A 10,179-nucleotide genomic window follows, 5' to 3' on the forward strand; every position below is an offset into this window, starting at 1 on the left:
GAGGCGGTGGAGGTGGGCGTGCCCGAATCCACCTCGCGCCCGGGGACTTTACAAGGCACAGGCGTAGGTACTAACGGTTAAGCTTAAAGCAGGAAAATATCCCGAAAGGCGGTGTCTCCCGGGTCGCAGACCGAAAACCAAACGGCAAGGATAAGACTCACAGCGATTTCGAATACTCGACCTGCAACGGCGACCTCTCGGTTTATTTGGGGCGGAGGGCGGGGTATTGAGATATTACTTGCGGAGAACCACCAGGACCCTGAAGATGGACATGGCGAGGGCGGGTTGGACGGCGAAGCGCGCGGCACACATTTACACTAGGAGAAAAAAACTCAATGGCCGACCTGTTACCTTCTCTCTCAGCCTTCCGCTTCCGCAGGAAGCACGCGCGGATTCCGAGGCGGTGCTTCCGGGTCGGGAGCTGGGCGGATCGCTGCAGGCGAGGGGCGGGGCGGATCGCAGCAGGCGAGGGGCGGGGCGGATCGCTGCAGGCGAGGGGCGGGGCGGATCGCTGCAGGCGAGGGGCGCGGCGAGGAGCGTGCAGGTCAGCAGAGCGAGAGCAAGGCGGGGCAAGGGGCAGGGAGGTCCTTACCAGTCCTGTGAGGCCCCATAAATTACAGCCTGATTTTTTTAATCTGTTGCCTTTAACATCTAAATACATAGCATATTCTTCTATAATTACAATATGGAAATGTCTATGAAGAAAATAAACTTCTTGTCATACGTTGAGGAAAGAACGGTGGTAGTAGTGAAAGTCGCTCAGCCGTGTCCGACTCTGCGACCCCATGATCTGTACAGTCCGTGGAATTCTCCAGGCCAGAATACTGGAGTGGGTAGTCTTTCCCTTCTGCGTGGGATCTTCCCAAGCCAGAGATCTAACCCAGGTCTCCCGCATTGCAGGCGGGTTCTTTACCAGCTGAGCCACAAGGGAAGCCCCTGTTAGCAAGAGTCATCCACTGTTTTACCAACAACATCTAAGCAGCCAGGGTATGGTCAGTGTTTGGGGACAGACTGAAAAGCCTGCAATCCGTGCATACCTTTGATTTCTTCTGTTAGTGCCTGTTGGCTAGTGGACAGTTTTCTTCTCCTTCAATTCTTCCGATTTAATTTGAATTTTATACATTCCCCCACAGCCTCCTGGAAATTTTGAGGATTTGGGTCACTTTGCGCTCCCCCTCGGAATGCGAGGAAATCATGCAGTGGACACAGTGGAGAAGAGGAAGGTGGCGGGCTCCGGGGACCAGAGGCGCTGCTTCGGCGGGACTCCACGCCGCCACGCTGGCAGAGGCGGCCGGCCTTGCCAGGTCGCTGTGTTACCTCCTTACACTTTCAAGGCAAAAGCTTCTAACTTGGTAGACCAGTTATGTTGGAAACTAGGATATTTCCTCCTAACAAGTAGAAAAGTTTCAATAAAGATTTTATTTTCCTTTTTAAAATTTTTTGAAATTATTAAAGTATGACACATTTACATGAGGCTTTGAAAATAGTTGCAGTTCCACTATATAATTTTTTAAGTAGACAAATTAAGATTTTTAGGTGGAATTTCAGTATTAAACTCTCAAAAATTAATAAATAGACAGGAAAGTAGGATATAGAAGACCTGAAAACAACTGTGAACCAATTCAACATAATCAAGACTTATACAATTTCACACAACAGCAGGATACAAATTTTATTCAAGTTCCCATAGACTATTAACCAGGAGACACTGGAACATGACGTAAAACAAGGTGCAAAAGTTGCATGGCCTAAATAAAGGGTATTGAAATCATACAGGGCCTGTTCTCTTAATACTGTGAAACTATGTGAGAAATCAATACCAACAGGTATTTGAAAATAACCCACATATTTTCAAGTGCAATAAATAAATAAATAAATGGTTTTGTCAGCAGGTTCTTGCCTGTCCTGCTCCTGGCAATTCAGGGGTTGGGAACCTGGGTCTCCAAAAAGTTCCTGTTGGACGGTAATTGAATGCAAAACATTTCCTCCCATTAGAATAATTTAAGCATCTTAAGAAAACAAGAGACTTTTCTGGATTTCTCTCTGTACAGCAAACTAAAATAAGAAATACAAAACTATCCCTGGGGAAAACGTTCCATTTTACAGTGGCATCCTGTATAACATTTTTCCTCTTTGTTCCTCATTCACCTGGAAGGGCAAACTCCACACGGCTCAGTTCCAGAGACACAAGGTCAAAACCTACAGTATGAGACTGGAGGACTAAGGTATGTGATATCTTCCGTCAGTACCTTTTGCTTTTTCTATTTCAAATTGACAAATTTTACTAACCATTGCTTTAAAAAGAGCAATTTTCACTCATCAGTTGCTAAGTCGAATCTGACTCTTTACAACTCCATGAACTGCAGCACGCCAGGCTTCCCTGTCCTTCACTATCTCCCAGGGTTTTCTCCAACTTGTGTTCACTGAGTGGGTAATGCCATCCACCCATCTCATCCTCTGTCGCCCTCTTCTCCTGCCCACAATCTTTCCCAGCATCAGGGTCTTTTCCATTGAGTCCGCTCTTTGCATCATGTGGTCAAAAAGAGCAATACATCTTTACAAATTGATGAAAACCGTATTGTTCCTTTAGGACACATTCTAAGCTTCTACTGCTCTCCACACAACAGGCCAATAATTGAGAGACGAGTCGTTGGGGCAGGAATAGCAACTTTATTTAGAAAGTCAGCAAACCGAAAATATGGTGGACTTGTACCCCGAAAACCATCTTACCCGAGTTGGAACTCAGTCCCCTTTTATACTAAAAGAGGAGGGAGTAAAGTCAAGTCAAATTCCTTTGAACCTAAGGAATCGAACAGTTAAGTAACAGAGCATAAAAGTCCAACAATAAGAGTTCCCTGAGCAACCTATACTAACATCAAGGAATCTGAAGAGCAATCAGTCAGTTCAGTTCAGGTCAGTCGGTCAGTCGTGTCCGACTCTTTGCAACCTCATGAATCACACCACGCCACGCCTCCCTGTCCATCACAAACTCCCAGACTCTACCCAAACCCATGTCCATCCAGTCGCTGATGCCATCCAGCCATCTCATCCTCTGTTGTCCCCTTCTCCTCCTGCCCCCAAGCCCTCCGAGCATTCGGGTCTTTTCCAATGAGTCAACTCTTTGCATGAGGTAGCCAAAGCATTGGACATTCAGCTTGAGCATCAGTCCTTCCAATGAACACCCAGGACTGATCTCGTTTAGGATGGACTGGTTGGACCTCCTTTCAGTCCAAGGAACTCCCAAGAGTCTTCTCCAACACCACAGTTGAAAAGCATCAATTTTTCGGTGCTCAGCTTTCCTCATCGTCAAAGACTCACATCTATACATGACTACTGGAAAAACCATAGCCTTGACTAGATGGATCTTTGTTGGCCAAGTAATGTCTCTGAGGTTTCTCATGATGTACTCTGCATATAAGTTATGTAAGCAGGTTGACAATATACAGCCTTGACGTACTTTTCCTATTTGGAACCAGTCTGTTGTTCCATGTCCAGTTCTAACCGTTGCTTCCTGACCTGCATACAGGTTTCTCAAGAGACAGCTCAGATGGTGAGGTATTGGGATCGAATCCAGGTCTCCCTCATTGCAGGCAGGATTCTTTACCAACTGAGCTGTGAGGGAACCCCTTGGGGATTTTAGCAACAGTTATTTTACAGATTGCATAATGATTCTTGCTCTTACAAAAAACATCACAAAATCCACTCCATGGAGTCAATGCTGTGGGGAACCGTCTGGATCCCACCTCCAGGACCAATGCACCCATCCCTCCCTGTGGGCTCAGCTCAGGCCTTGATTCTAACACAATGCAGGGTAACAGTCCTCTTCCCAATTCCACTTTCTTCTTTCCTTCTCAGGTGTGATCATGACTTTCCCAATCAACCAACGCACACAAACTTCAGTCACAGCATCTGTGTCCCAGGGAAACTGAGCTAAGACACTGTGGCATGCCCACCCTTCCAGGCAACCCACAGTTAGCTATGAGCCCACATCCAGGTCCTCCAGTCAAAGCTGAGACCACCCTTGTCAACAGTTCCACACAACATGATCGCACAACTGTTGCAGGGAAGACCAACTGTGATTCCCAGTTGGAACGGTTTCTTTGCCTTGCTTCTCACTGCTGTGGTTGTTGTAATCATCCATAATGGCTGGCCTCAGAGGACCCTACCTCTTGGCCTGACTGTTAAACTAAAGTGCCTTTGTTGAGCTCACAGGGAGATACTCTCACCTCCCAACCTGTGAATGGTTGCAGGACAGAAGAGATGAACACAGAAGGCTGGCTGTCCCTGAGATGTACTGCAAGACGGATGGCCCTTTTGACCTTACTTCCCCACTGCCTCTCCCTCCGGATCCTCCCTTCTGACTTTATTTCCTCACTGCTTCTTTCTCTACTTTCATAAAAGAATCTGACATCCAGACACCAACAAGTTGGCAATTTTGAGATATTAGTTAGCCATCTTCTTGGTTGGCTGGTTTTCAAAATGAAGTCCCATTGTTTGCCTCAAGAAGTCGTCTCCTGGAAGCACTGGCCTCTCTCACAGGCAGCAGAGCGAGCTTGAACTGGGTCACACCACTATGCTTGCAACATGCCTACACCATTCAGAGGGCTCATCCAGAGGCCGAAACTTGCCTCCTCTCACACCTCTCCTAGACCCCCGATAGCTTCCTCTCCACTTCTCCACATTTTGTCACCGCTTTTCTGTGCTCTGTTGAGCAACAGGGCTAAACAGCAGAGACCACTGGGCCTGCACATCACAGAGAAACACACAAGCCACAAATGCGAAGGCACTGGGCACTCAGTATGGAGACCAAGAAACTGGCCCTCCTGGGAAAACATGCCAGGAACTGGGGATATCCTAAAGTTTTAAAGGTCCTTGAGATTTGGCTCGATTGGGCTCAGTTGAGAAGTCATTGAGAAAGGCCCCAATCTCACTGCCACCTATTGTCCCTGACTGAGCTAATTGGAAGATACCCCAGCTCTTTCGGAAAGGAGGCCTCCTTCATAGCCCCTTAGATTCCAAAGCTTCTGGCCACTCTAACCACAGTAAAATCAGTTATCCCCCACTCTGAGTAGATAAACTGCTGAAAGCAATGCGTTTCCTCAATACAGCCCTCATTCTGAGTCTCCCATTAACATGAAAAACAATCCTCACAGGATTCTATTCTTAAGATCTTATTGTCCAATCAGCCCACAAGTTGCACACCAAGACCTGAGCCTATTAATAACCCTGTCTCTACATCCGACACAGCTCTGTACAACACTCATGTCACTGACTTCACAATTCTAGGACAACCTCCCTTCTCCGACTAATTTTAATTAATGAAGACAACCCAAATCTACTCAACTCTATCAAAGGTCTGTTAGCTAGAAGCATTTTCAACCAATTCTTTATCTCTGACAATATTCCACCAACAACATTCCCACAAATAACCAGGCCTCATTACTTGAAGCTAACTGCTCCTTGTCCACCTGCCCCACATAATCATCTTAGGTTTAGTGTAGCACTGACAGTCAACCTTGAGGCACAAAATCTAAAATTACCCCTCAAATGCCTTCAGATTATTGGATCTCTTAAGATGTTTTCCCACTATATACACCACTTTCCACTGTACTTGTCAGCAGTCCATAAATTAGCATTATCCACACTGGGACTCACTGACTGGAAAACTACTAACCAAAACTTACTTCTTTAATTCAAATTAAACACTAGTATCAGACCAAAGAGGCTTCCCAGGTGGCTCAGTGGTAAAGAATACTCCTGCCAATGGAGATGCAAGAGATGGGGGTTTTATACCTGAGTCAGAAGATCCCCAGGATTAGGAAATGGCATCCCACTCCAGTATTCTTGCCTGGGAAATTCCATGGACACAGGAGCCTGGCGGGCTACACTCCATGGGGTCTCAAAGCCTCGGAAATCTCTGAGCATAGAGACCATTTTATGTTTTTCTCTGATTCTAGAGCTCATACACATAACCAGCATCACTAAAAATAACCTCCTAAAATGAAGAGTCTCTGTAGTCAATTTATGACCCTGGTCATATAAACCAGAAAAGGACAGTAATAGGACTCCCTAACACTCGAGAAAGAACTCCAGCTCCACCACCAGTTGCAAAGATTAAATTCTCAGCTAGTTCCTGAACAAGTGTTTTGGTATTTTTACAAAATTATCAAGTGCCATGCATCAATTATAATGACTTTCCCCCTATAAATTACTATATATATCTTGGACGATATATGTTTTCCTCAGGAGTTTACACTGAAAGGAAATTAGACCACGGGCCTCTCAAGGCAACAACTGAATTTACTTGAGGAGGAAAGGTTTAAGGATTAGGAAGGTCCGAAGTCACCGGAGACCACAGATACAGAGTAGAGGAGACCCTATGGGCGGAGCTTAACAAGACTAAAAAGGAAAAAAACTGTATCTCACTATTCCCGGGGAGACCGCACCTACCAAGTCTGGGCTTCAGGAATTGCTGTAAACAAACATCCTTCGAGTGAAGACACCAGAGACTCCCAAGCAGTAGGTTCCAGAGGAAAGGGAGAATGAGGGGCGGAGCCTAGGACACACGCCTCCGTAGGACGCGTGAGGGGCGGGGTCCAGCGGCCCGGACCGGGGCGCGCGAAAGCCTACCTGCTTGTTCCTCTTTTTGGTTCCAGAGGTGTCTTGTCAGAGTTAAGCAGTACTTGAGAGTCTCTCACGTCTTGTGTTGCAGCATTGATTGCTCATTAGTTTAAGTAACTGTAAACATTTTTAATAAAACCTTAAAATTCTGTGGGATAATCACAATGGAAAGAAAGAAGCTATTGGCATAACATTTGAAGTCCTGCATATCCGATGACAGAGGATGAGATGGTTGGATGGCATCACCGACACAATGAGTTTGAGTAAACTCTGGGAGTTGGTGATGGACAGGGAGGCCTGGCGTGCTGCAGTCCATGGGGTCACAGAGTCGGACATGACTGAGAGACGGAACCAAACTGTACTTAGAGTCCTGCTGATGAGGCTGAAGTGATTTCAGACGACTGGGAACTGAAACCTGGTCTGCTTGCCAGGCTGGGGTTGGGTGGGGGTTGATGTGGGGTGCTGGTGGGGTGGGGCTGGAAGTGGGGTGCTAGCTGAACCCAGGAATATTCCTGCAATTAGAATTAATTTAAACAGTTTAAGTAAACAGGGACTGGTTTTGTGTAGTGATGACAAGCTAGAATTTGAAACACAAAACTCTTAGAAAGGGCTACTTCATACAAACACTTCTGAGAAAAATGTCTTGACATTCCACTTCTCCAAGGATCAAGCTTATTAGTCACTGCAGGGGCCCTGAGTGCACCCTGAGGGGAATGCAGGATTGAGAAAAGCAGGCACCATACTGTGCTTTGGACATTCTGGCCTTGGGAGTTCAGGAAGGGTCTCTTGGGTCCATCCATGTCTTCAGCAAGTCCAGATAACTTTGGGGGAGTCTCTCCTGGTTTTCAGGTGTCCCAGTTATTGGTTGATGACCCCAATTTTGTTTGGCAGTGTATTAACATGCATAGCGCCCAGTTAAAAGACACCGAGTAGAACCTCCCTGGTGGTGCAGCGCTAAATAATCTACCTGCCAATGCACAGGACCCGGGTTTGATCCCTGGTGTGGGAGGATGCCACGTGGCTCGCAGCAACTAAGCCGAGCAACACAAGTACTGAGCCTGTGCCCCAAAGCCTGTGCTCTGCAACCGCAGCAGCCCCAGCACTGAGAAGCCTGCACACAAGTAACCAGAAAGGCGCTTCTGCTGCTGCAGCTAGAGAAAGCCCACGTGCAGCAAAGAGGCTCAGCTCAGCCCATAGAACAGACAGACACTGAGTCCTCTGGACCGACCAAAAGAACCTTCAAAATGCCAGTCTCCAACCATACCCCAGCCAAGTTTCTGTGGAGAATTCACAGCCCGATTGCTGCAAAAAGACAAAGAAGCCAGCACAATGAAGACTCAGCAGAGCCAAAGATAAATTTTAAAGATTATTAAGGGACAAACAGACTGGTTCCAAATAGGAAAAGGAGTACGTCAAGGCTGTATATTTTCACCCTGCTTATTTAACTTATATGCAGAGTACATCATGAGAAACGCTGGGCTGGAAGAAGCACAAGCTGTAATTAAGAATGCCACGAGAAATATCAATAACCTCAGATATGCAGATGACACCACCCTTATGGCAGAAAGTGAAGAGGAACTAAAAAGCCTCTTCATGAAAGTGAAAGGGGAGAGTGAAAAAGTTGGCTTAAAGCTCAACATTCAGAAAACGAAGATCATGGCATCCGGTCCCATAACTTCATGGGAACTAGATGGGGAAACATTGGAAACAGTGTCAGACTTTATTTTGGGGGGCTCCAAAATCACTTCAGATGGTGATTGCAGCCATGAAGTTATGACGCTTACTCCAAAAAAAAAAAAAAAAGACACTTACTCCTTGGAAGGAAAGTTATGACCAATCTAGATAGCATATTAAAAAGCAGAGACATTACTTTGCCAACAAAGGTCCGTCTAGTCAAGGCTATGGTTTTTCCAGTGGTCATGTATGGATGTGAGAGTTGGACTGTGAAGAAAGCTGAGCGACGAAGAACTGATGCTTTTCAACTGTGGTGTTGGAGAAGACTTGAGAGTCCCTTGGACTGCAAGGAGATCCAACCAGTCCATCCTAAAGGAGATCAGTCCTGGGTGTTCATTGGAAGGATTGACGCTGAAGCAGAAACTCCAATACTTTGGCCACCTCATGTGAAGAGTTGACTCATTGGAAAAGACCTTGATGCTGGGAGGGCTTGGGGGTAGGAGAAGGGGACGACAGAGGATGAGATGGCTGGATGGCATCACCGACTTGATAGACATGAGTTTGAGTAAACTCTGGGAGTATTGTGATGGACAGGGAGGCGTGGCGTGGTGTGATTCATGAGATTGCAAAGAGTCGGCAATGACTGAGCGAGTGAACTAAACTGAACTGAGAGAAAACTTTTAATAAGAAATGTATTCTTCTTTATAAAAGTTTCCGTTCCATGCCTATGATGACAAAGCTTCAAAACCTTATATGAGAAAAACTTGTTTACATCATAATATATAATACTTAAGCCAATACTTCAATGTAATGGAATGTCAAATTTCTATATGATCACTTGACAGTGATGAGGCAATTTACTTCTTGTTGAAAAATTGGAATATATTTTCTCTCATGTCTTTGTTGTCTGTTTCTGAAAGATCTGTCACTTGTGGACAACAAAGCACATTGTCAAATATAAAGCCTTAAGACACTAGAATTTGTTTTCACGAAAATTATCAACGTGGCACTATAAATATTTCTATGTGTACTATCTAACTGAACTCTCAAGTCTTAAAGGAACTGTCTTTCTTTACATTTACAGGGCACCTGCTATGTTCCTTGTCATTGTCTACGTGCATTACAATGTTACAAAAGTCTAAAAATAACCCACAGACGTATTTGTTAGTGGAAGGCAGGAGAGAAATGTAAATTAAATTAGATCTGGGTCATAACATGTGGATAAAAAATGTAACACTAAGGAAAAACTATTGAAATATACAAAAGAAATAGGATGGCAGTATTTAAGAGATTAGCACTGAAATATATATATTACCATATGTAAAAGAGCCAGTGGGAGTTTAATGTGTGAGCAAGTGCTCTGTGACAATCTGGAGGGATACAGTGACAAGAGAGGTGGGTTCAGGAAGGAAGGGATGTATGTACGCCTATGGCCTATTCAAGATGTACAGCAAAAACCATCACAATATTGTAAAAAAAAAAAAAAATTTACTGATGGTGACTTAGGGCTGAACACAGAATCAAAGCTTTCCCACACTTAACACATTTGTGTAGTTTTCCTTCAGGCTGAATTTTCTGAGGGTCAAAAAGTTGATGTATTTTACTGCATTCTCTACATGTGTAAGTTTTCACTGCAGTATCGATTCTCAGATGATCTGCAACGTCATTCCTTGTGACTGAAGGGTTTGCCACATGAATAACATGTATGTGGTTCCTCTCCTCTATGAAATGCCTAATGGGCAGTTCATGCTGAACATGCACTAGAAACTCTGCCACATTCATTTCACTTGTATGTTTTCTATACAATATGAACTCTGAATTATAAGGCCTGAACACTGATTAAAGGCTTTATACCACTCATGACATTTGCACTAAAATGTTTCT

General features: G+C 45.0%; 1 pseudogene; it reads right to left on the bottom strand.

Annotated features, from left to right (window-relative positions):
- Nucleotides 1-993: 993 nt before the first annotated feature.
- LOC133055176 (bolA-like protein 3) lies at nucleotides 994-5,002 on the bottom strand (annotated as a pseudogene).
- Nucleotides 5,003-10,179: the final 5,177 nt, after the last annotated feature.

The sequence above is a fragment of the Dama dama genome, chromosome 4 (genome assembly GCF_033118175.1).
Source record: "Dama dama isolate Ldn47 chromosome 4, ASM3311817v1, whole genome shotgun sequence".
NCBI lineage: Eukaryota > Metazoa > Chordata > Mammalia > Artiodactyla > Cervidae > Dama > Dama dama.